The sequence below is a fragment of the Nothoprocta perdicaria genome, unplaced genomic scaffold (assembly GCF_003342845.1).
Source record: "Nothoprocta perdicaria isolate Ctin4 unplaced genomic scaffold, notPer1 scaffold_107, whole genome shotgun sequence".
Classification (NCBI taxonomy): domain Eukaryota; kingdom Metazoa; phylum Chordata; class Aves; order Tinamiformes; family Tinamidae; genus Nothoprocta; species Nothoprocta perdicaria.
The window spans coordinates 2,031,207-2,041,072 of record NW_020454172.1 but is presented as its reverse complement, the minus strand read 5'-3'; the positions used below and the strand labels follow the sequence as shown (position 1 = coordinate 2,041,072).

Here is a 9,866-nt window from a genome sequence, read left to right as displayed (position 1 = left end):
CAGCCCAGCCGCAGGCTTCCCTCAGCAGGCCCGTCCAGCTAGAACGTTATTAGCTGTCAGAGCGCGGAGCACAAGGGTGCGGGGAAGCCGCTCCTCGCTGCCCTGCCCGGGAGCGGCGGGTGGTGCGAGCCRCTGGTCTGGAGGCTCGGCAGGGCAGTAGCCCCGTTACCCGGAGCAGCTCGGGGCAGCTTAGAGTCCTCGGCAAGCGGAGCAAAATGCGAAGTGTGGCGAGGCCTGGGTGGCGGAACTCGCTCTTTTCCCCGTGGTTTTCTTCGCAGTGTGTTGCTGTGGAAGGAGCAGCGCCCGTGCCAAGCAGAGGCCGCGGAGCGGAGCTGTGCTCGCGCTCGGCAGGGGAACCTCCTGCTTCAGGCTGCCCCGCGCGCACGCCGCTTCTGCGGGGATCCGCCAGCAAAGCGCCCGTTGATTCCGGGCAGGACTGACACTGCCCGCTTAGAGCGCAAACCTCCAGCCGGGCGGCTCTCTCATCTGCAGTATTTTGTACGTGGTGGATTATTGCTAGAAGTCCCTGAGCAAAATGAGTGCAGCAAAACAGGATTTGAACTCGGGAGGAGAAGCTGTTTTATGAGTGAAGAATTAAGAGTGGGGAGTTCTGGCACTAAAGCAGGGGGTCAGGAATGACACTGYGGCAGCAAGGGGGAGGTTTTGTTCAGAGAGGTGGATTTTTTTCTSTCTCGGAAAGAGAAACGATTAGAATGAGCAGTGGTAAGGAGAGAAAAGGATGCTCCTCCAGCAGCAGCGGTGGTGGCTCTGAAAGGTGCTTTAAACATGAAAGCAGCAGCAGCTCCCCTGTGCCCTCTGCCAAGCCCTCTTCTTCGGTTAGAGAAGATGGAGCCAAGCTCTGTGCGTGTTCAGAAATGGACAATAAAACCAGACYGCAGCCAGAGCTAGCATATTTCATGGCTTTGATAAAATTTTGACATATGTTCTTGGAATAGATGGGAAGTCACCACCGCAGCTTGAGGGCAGWGTTCTGCTCGAGAAAGTCATTGCTGAATTTATGCAGGGAGTTAGCTAGTAGCAAACGATGTGCAGTTAAGAGTGGAAAGGTAAACGTTTTGTTTTTATATGCCGAATAAGAGACGCATCTGATTAAAAAATTCTGATTTTGTTGCAGCCCTGAGGTTGTACATTTAGTATTTGTTTCTCAAATTTGGTCGGATGGATTAAAATCTCATTAGAAAATAGCAGGGCAGGAGAAAGGAGAGAGCAGGGAAGAGAAGCAAAATAAGTGTAATAGCTCAAGTAACATGGGGCTTAAGGTGTTGTTTGTGTGCTTTTCTCAAGTGTAAAATGTGCATCTCGTAGCAGGTGTTGCGTCGGTGGGACTGAGTTCTTGCAGGTTTTGTTGCAGSCTCCGGGATGCCGCGACTGCCGCTGCCCGGCTGCCCTGGGGCTGCTCCGTGCGCCAGCTCGGCGTGGGGCAGCTCCTGCCCGCGAGCGCGCTGGCCCTGCCGGGCACACGGTGCGTCTCCGTGGAGAGCGCCAGGCACCCACACAGCAAACACGTGCCACGATCATTTCTGTGTGTTAAACACCCTAAATACATTCCAGGCAAGGATTAAGGTTTCTTCTTGCTTCCGCTGTGCCAGTGTCCCGCTGACCGAGGTTGTGTGTCTGGGGCTTGTCCTGCTGCCGTTTGTGCTTGGCGGTAAAACTCTTACTGAGCACTGGCTCAGTCCTTTGCTTGGGGAAGCAGTGAGTTATTTACCTCAAGGTAAATATGATATAAAGGGCACTTGTCCGGCAAGGTAAAGCCTGCGACTCGGTGTCATACATCTGTGCTTTAGTTTGGCACAGGGATGATATCCCAAATGTTCATTCACATCTGCATGTTAAAAGCTTCTGAGTGAATAACTCTGATTTCTTTTATGGATTCAGCGTTAATCTGTCAGTATTATTTACATATCTGTGAGATGTGACATAGCTTTGAGGCTGACACGACTCCTTTCATTAAAAACCTACAATTACCTCAAGATAACCTTCCTTTTTCCCCCTCATTTTATTCATGACTTTGACATTTCTGGTTGATGTGCTTCAAGCTTCACTTGGGTTTAGAGGAAGCAAATTTTTGTGCCTCTTTAATGATTGCATCATATTAGTATTCAAACTACATGCACTAGGTTGCAGCTATATAGTTAAGGTAATGTCAAATAAAAAGTGTTTGACACATTGCCAACCTTGCAGGCATTTTCTTCTTCAGAGCAGATCTGCTGKCTTTAAAAGCTTCTCTTCAAGAACGCTTTTTGTCAGGGTTGTTATCTGTAATACTTGTTGGTGTTTTGACAGGCAAGTGTGGCAGCAAGATCCCTGGGTCTCGGGGAACGTGCTGAGTCCCAAGCACTCTGGGACTATAAATTTCTACTTTCCCGTTTCTCCTTCTGCAGCTCAGTGCAGAGCAATGTGCGGAGGAGTTCTGCACCTTTTCTGAAGGTAAAATCTGTATCTTAACATTTCTATGTTTGTCACCTACATTTCTAAACGAGTATCTACGTTCAGTATGGAGTACCTCTGAATAGGGTCATRCGTAGCCTGGTGTAGACACCATAAAGAGTAAAGCCACATCATTTTCCAGTTTCACTGCAAGTTGTTTGGAACCTCAGTTTGTTTGGGAGCACTTGCATAGTGTCACTGTACAGGCACTTATTCACGCACAACTCATTGCACGATTTGTTGCTTGGTTGTAYGTACAAATGGATTGTATGGTTGTGTGTATATATAGATTTATGACAGCTACAACATGCTTGTCTCTGGAAAAGAAGAATTGGAAATTAAACACTTGAGAAAGTATGCAAACTAAACTGCTGAAAAACAGTACAAGTTCAAAATGTTTAGCCATCTGAAGAGAAAACAGTAAAGATGAACATGCATGTTTTCTCTTACACAGACACATACGCAGGGCTCCTAATCAGCTCTGTGARAACCGTTAGCGTAAATATCTCTTGGTTGCATTTTCAGTTCTGAACTAAGAACCTAACCATTTGCATAATCTAAATTCTCCTGCTTTAGCAGAAGTGTGACTGCTACCATGCAAGGTTAGTGTGAAGTGCTGAGAATGTGCCACATTGCATTATGCAATCAGACTTTATTGCTGTTTTAATGAATACATTCTGGAGAAGGCTATTATTAATTAAGCTACAATATGGCATAATCGGAAAGTGATAAGAAGATGCTAACTTGATCTGAAGGACCCATCTGTACAACTTTCAGAAGCAAAGCCCAGTTGTCACCATACACCGGAGGGAAAATTTGGCAGCATTTCAATGCCTTACTGTGCCAAAGAGGAGCCTTTGGAAGACAGAAATAAATTAGAAGTGCAGGGATTCATTGTGATATGCTGCCACAGGTGGGGAACACGGCGACAAGAAGCAGTCCAGTGTGTTCCAGTCTTGGGTATGAATAGATGAAAAAAAAAAGCCCAAGCATATGTTAAGCTATTCTCCATATGAATAACAGCTTCTAATTTGCTTGACACAACTCTAATAATTCTGGCAGCTTCTCCTTTCATAATTAACATCTTCATTTTGTTACCTCCCGGAGGTGTAGTGTGTATTGTGGCTCGGAGGAGTTCAGCCTCGGGGCTGCAGGGTGGAGGCTGCCTGGGAGGCCGGGCGGGCCGGGCCGGGCGGGCCGGGCCGGGCGGGACGGGGCTGGGCCGGACGGGGCAGGACAGGGCAGGGCTGGGACAAGGCAGGGCTGGACGATGCAGGCTGGGGAGCCGCGCTGCCCCGCAGGCCCCGCGCCGCCTCGCCACCCGCCTTCGCAGCCCGTCCTGCACGCGGGGCTCGTCTGACGCCTGCCCCGTGCCGCGTGTGTGCTYCAGGTGTGGTCGGGACGTACGTACACTAGATTGGGTTTGTCCACTGATGCGAAAYGTGGAGCTCTGTCTAGTTTACCCGTTGCAGTCTCTGTGTCCCAGGCCAACATGTTTCAGACTTGAAACGGCAACTGGTCTTGTTTGGAGCGAGCAGCTCTTCACAGGTTCTTTCACCTAATTGGTGCAATATCAGTGTTCTGGATGGATTAGTCCAATTAAATGGTTCTTTGATTACTGCGCTGGTTTGAAACAGCGGGGAGGAAAAGCCCCAGCCATGACAGACTGAAAAGGAGAACTTGAGCAAAAAAAAAAAAAAAAAAAGAAAAAAACCCTTTCAGACATAACACTACACTTGGGTAGTTGCCTTTCATATTTCCCAGAGAAACAAAAGGGTTTTTTGCTCGTCCTCATATTCCCAGAGAGCTGCTGGAGATCTTTATGACTGAATGAGCACATCAGAGCCTGTTTTTCTCTCTCCAGCAATTACACAGCTGTTTGCGATGCAGCAGTTGCCCGGGTGTGATGCAGAAGGCAGCAGTGACCTCACTCTGTGAAAAGCTAGAGCGAGAGGTGGGCACGACTGGATACCGAAAATAGTAGAAGATAGAACATGGTTTTGGCATAGCATTTCTGATGGGAATGGCTTGGAGGCTAGAATGCGACTTACAGGATGTGTCAAGGTAAGAAATGTTTTCATTCATTGTACAATATCTTCCATCCTTTTTATCTGGGTGAAATCTCTCCAAAAAATGACAGGGAGGATRTAGGAGGAGCCCCTGTCGACTAATCAGCAACTTCCCATATAAAACACGTGGGCCTGAAGCTGACAAACAGACAGGGCTTTTACTTCTGGAGCGTTTGCCATCTTCTCTGGGAACTGGCATAAAAAGAGAGGAATGTCAAATGATATCAGTGCCTGTGTGCCCAAGGAGCACCATCTACACACACAAATGGGGCCTAGCGTGGTGCYGACACGCTGACGTATTTCTGCAGGAAAAGGAGAGGTCTTCTGGTTCGAAAAATCATTTTGTCTCCATAGCTCTGTGTAAAAGCAACACAACTTCCCTCCAAACCTTTCATCTTTGGAGTTTTTGCATTTCTAGTTGCTGTTTTACTCAACTGAAGAACAAATGCTGCGGTTGGATAATGGCTTTGGGGTCTGCCCCATGGTTTTCTTGGCAGGTTTCCTCAGTAAAGGTGTCCCTGGTGTCCCTGGTGAGGTGTATACAGATGTAGATAAAGAGGGCCGGGGTGGGAGCTTGTCCTTCCTCCCCTGCCTGGAGGAATAAACCAGGCCTGGCCCTGGCAGCGTCTCCGGCTGAGCAGGAGTCCCCGTGGCCGGCTAGGAGCACCCAGCTCGGCCTCGTAGGGCTGCCCGCGGAGCCTCTTCCCGGCCGCACTGGTGTGTGTGCACAGCAAGAAGTGCATCCTTCCCTTCCCCGGGAGATAAAAAGGCTTTTGGCAGGTACTCAAATAGAAGTGTATTGGTACTAGGCTACCTGCTGGCTCTGTAACTTCTGGGTATTACACTAATATGTATGCAAAGAAAGGTAAGATTGGCTTAAATTAGCAACTGGAGATTTCTAAAGGCSACTTATGTACCCAGCTTTCTTCAGAGCATGGTGGGAATGGAGCACCAAGCTCCTGTTTTTGTCAGATAAAAAATTCCTCGCCAGTAGGAACATTTATTGCTAGGTAGGTATTGGGATAGGAATGGGCAGGACAGTTCAGATCACTGAATCATTTAAAAACAGTTTCATCTGAAATTCACATCAGCCAAGAGTAAAGCTGTGTGCATATTAGCTCCTTTGTGTTCTTCCCCTTTTCCTGTTCATTGAAGAACAGCTGCAGTCAGAGAAGCAACGAGAGCAAGTGTCTAGATCTRCTCGTGGTGGGTCTTGGCTGGTCACAGCAGCGTTCAGACACACTCTGGACTGTTTAAATTCTCATCTTCTCAAGTGTTTAATGTTTCTGTTTCAGTATTCCTTCCAGTAACAGACRCAGAGAACTTCTCTAGAGCCCAAAATAGTTGCCACTTAAAATCTGCTCCCTACAGCTGTTGGATTGCTGGGATGTTGGAGTAACATGCCTTCAAATGGCAGTTCTCTGCTCATTCAGGCTATATGTTCAGTATATGTTTGCAAATACTTCTGTTCTGTTTGAAGCCTTGAAGTGCATGGACAGTCTTTCAGAAGTGTGACATGGATATTAAGTTATGCACTGTGAAAAATGAAATTTTGAGCCAATTCAGACTAGAACAGTTTACTGGGGCCTTCATGTAGTCATCTCAATAATTACTCTATACGACTGTGAACTATGTTATGTGAAATTTCTTTTTCTTCTAGCGTAACACAAGATGGAACACAACATAAAGAAAAAAAATCTGATCTTAGTTGCCTTTTTAAATGTACATTACCTTATATAGAGAATAAGCTTTATAATGATTCTTGACTTTTCCTTTTTTTTTTTTTTTTTTTTTTTGGTGTTTTATCGCTCCCTTTTCCAAATTCTAGATTTTATCAGCTAATAGTAGCTCTGACATTAAGTGCATTGCTGGAAACATTTAGCATGCACAATTAAATCTCTATTTATATCGTTTTTTTTCTCTTCATGGGAAAAGTTTTATTTCTGCACCTCGTTATTTTAAAGCAATTTACAGGAAAAAATATCATTAGGAAAATTAGTTAGATGGCATTTGGGGTGAGTTGAACGCACGGTTAAGCAAATCAGAAATTAGTGTGGATTTCTTTCATTTGACTTCATTTGCTGAGGATCAAATTTGATATTAGTGATAAAAACAGGTCAAGCTTTTATTAAAAAATGAGGTCTTTCCGTGCGATGAAGCTGAATGGAAGTGGCAAGAGCGGTGGGCGTGGGGGCCCGGCAGGGACCCGCCGCTCGCTGCGTCCGCGCGTCCCCTTGTGTCCTGTGGCCGGGAAGAGCGGCTGCCGCTGCCCAAGTGCAGAACTGGCTCCTCCGCTTCAAAAATAAAGCGGAAAAACAAGCGGGTGAGATCAATCCAGCATGGAAAATGAGAATATTTGGGACTGTTTTTCCTTGTGCTCTGTGTTCTGCCGCTTGTGCGCTGGTGTGGTTGTGGCTGCGTGTCGGGGTGCTCCCGGAGCCCCTGCCCGAGCGGAGCCGTCGCTGGCCTCCAAATCGGTGGCTTATTTCTGTTAGAGAAAGGCACACAGAATGGAAAGGCTCCTTCACCAGAACATTTTGCATCAGAAACCAGTGTACTCTCTGCAGTGTGAATGATCATTTTATATTTATTCAGAAATCTTTTCAATTCTACTACATTAAACCATGATTAAAGCCCCGAAGAGAATATGGCGTTGCATACTGCTTCAGCTTGTGCTTCTTCATTGGTAGTGCGCAAAAACTACATTAGGTTTACACAGGAGTACATGGGAGCAGCGCATTGCCCTGTTTTTGTGCTGTCTGAGTAGGTCCAAAATGTCTTGGATGCTGCGAGGGAATATGGGGAGGTTGAGAAGAGCTGCTGAAGAATCTGATGATTTCAACAGGAATGTGAGTGCTCAGAAGATAAATGGATTAATGTCCTGATAACCTAGCTTGTTCCTTTTAGCTTGACCTGAGAAAATGGGATTCCAAGAAGGAGGCCAGATAGGAGATAAGATTCAGAAAGGGCTGAAAATGAAGCGGAAGACAAGTTTCTTGTTCAGTATCTCCTAGACAGCCAAGCAGGGTGTGATTGCCTCACCTTGTTTCCCTCTCATCCGTTCATTGGATGTGATCAAGTACGAATTCTTCCATTTGTTTCCTCGCTGTAAAAGGAGGATGTGCTGTGGTTTGAGATGGGAGGCAGTCCCTACCAGGATAGTAGAAAAGATGTCAATACTTAAACAGTTGTAAAATTAAAAGGAAGGAAAAGCCAAAAGAGATGAGGATTTAATGAGAGCTGATATTAAATAAATAATCTTCCCCCACAGTACAATTCTGTGTAGCTTAAGGCAACCTTTTTTCCCGTTGTCTGTCAAATCCTATCAGGAATGTAAGGTGACATTATGAAGTCTCCAGGTATATTTTCATGCCATTTAGGTGATTAGTGTCATTTGATAAATTGCATGTTTGTAAAATCAATGTTCTTCACTCTGTGTATTCTCCTGCTTGGCGAGTGTCAAAGTTCTGTGCTAGAAACAATAATGGCAATTCATAAGAGCTATTATCCCCTCTTATCACTGTCTTATTAAAAGTCCTTCTTCATTTTCCAGCACAGTTGGTGTAAAAGATTAATGAGATACACGAAGCTACATAAGGCGAGTCTTCTTTAATTCTGCGTGGTGGCATCTCAGGTGGTTTGTGCACCGGAGGCGAAGGGGAGGAYGCAGCGCTGGTACCTCGCGCTGAAGCTGCCCCATCTTCTACCGTGTGCGGCGTTAAGTGCAGGAGAGGGGTGCGAGGTGAATGTCCCTCTGGGCCGCGTGAAGCCCCGAGCCCCGTGCCACGGCAGGAGGCGCCGGGAAGCCCGGGCGCCCTGCGGGTGAGCTGGGCACCGCCGGGACACCGCAGCGCGAGGGGCGCGGGGCACGCGCTAGTGAGTGCTGCGCGTGTCCAGAGAGCCTGGAGGATGTGTGATGCCTCAGAGCCCTTCGCCTCGTGGCCCAGGTTTGGCTGCCTTTTACAGTTGCCTGCGGATTCATGATTTTTAACTGGTTTGAACCATCCCGAGCAGTTCTGGCGTGCAGGGCATGTGCTGAGAATCAAATTCAGTCATCTTTGCATGAACTACAAAAGGGACATTTCTGAGTAGTTGATCAGCACAGCCATCTTCTTTACGTAATTCAACACCAATGATGTTTTAAATTTGTTTACATTACAGATTAGTTTTAAACTCTGATCTTTTTTTGCCAAGCTGTTATGTTAGAAAAAGCAGTTATAACTTTTCATTATTGTCTGTCTGTTTAAAAGCCTCATCTTTCAAAGAAAATGCATTCTGAGGTTTTACGTTGTCTAATATATTTTCTTTCATTGTAAACACAGCAAACCTGTCACATAATTGGACAAATGAGGCTGCTTTTCTCTGAGTGCACTCCCTTTGTGAAATGAGGTCTGTAACCTCCCCTGACCAATGCCTGGTTGGCCAGTCGGGTTGCAGTCAGTCAGGTTGATGCTCTGAACGCTCAGGCTCTCCGAGGTCTCTCACCAGAGTGTTTGGAGTCCCCTGAGCAGCAGCAGAGCGATGCCAGGTCAGCTGGAGCAGTGTGTGCCTTGGCTGAGGGCACCGCCACCCGAGGGGCATTTTCTCCTGCAGTCCCCAGTGGGATCTCCAATGCAAAGTAGATCAGCAAAGCAAAAAGTTGTGATTTAACTGGGAAGCCTGTAGCGTGTATTCAGAGGATAATCCAAAAGCTTCCAGGATTTTAACTTGTTATTGCCTTTCCTATATGGTGTCTGARTTTCTCTTCTCCCAGAAGTCACTTCTGTTACATCTTTTGGAAGATGCCAGCACTGCTGTCATTCCCATGGCTGGTCAGTTGACTATGGGATGAAGCACTGGGCAGGTGTCATAATCTCTGTTCATCACACATCTTGGACAAAACCGGGTTTCCACTGCTCTAGTGCTCCATCAGCCAATCTTCCTGCTGGAGCCTGAGCTTTCCTGACTTATTTGTGCTCAGCTCAGTGCTCCCGCTGATGATGAAGCAGCATTTGTGCAGCTGCCACCACGAGCGTGAGCAGCGGCTTCATGAGGTGACCAGCTCAGGTAAGTGCCCTCCTGAGGGTCTTAATRATCTGTCCAGGTTTAGTTACGTGGTGAAACCCAAAGTTACCCTGATGCTATGGGTATATTCATATTAATGTAAGTACATGCTAGTAAGTTCTTAATCTTAYGGGATTGTCAAGTATTTTTTGTTTTTTAGACAAAAACTATTTCTTCTTGTTTTTCTTGCAGCTTACCATTTCTTTCATTTTCAAGCTCTCTGCCCTGGGTCTTGTAAGATCAATGTTCCTCTCAAAGTCAGCCCATCAATTCTATTTTACTTTCACATGCAAAGTTTAATGG

The 9,866-nt window shown here is 46.5% G+C and overlaps 1 long non-coding RNA gene across 1 annotated transcript in view; it reads left to right on the top strand.

Moving 5' to 3' along the window:
- LOC112953264 overlaps positions 1 to 9,866 on the top strand; it is a 41,079-nt gene that overhangs the window by 22,928 nt on the left and 8,285 nt on the right. Inside the window, exon 3 of the long non-coding RNA XR_003250555.1 lies at positions 4,316 to 4,515. This is a non-coding gene — a long non-coding RNA (uncharacterized LOC112953264). The remainder of the gene's footprint in view (positions 1 to 4,315; positions 4,516 to 9,866) is intronic.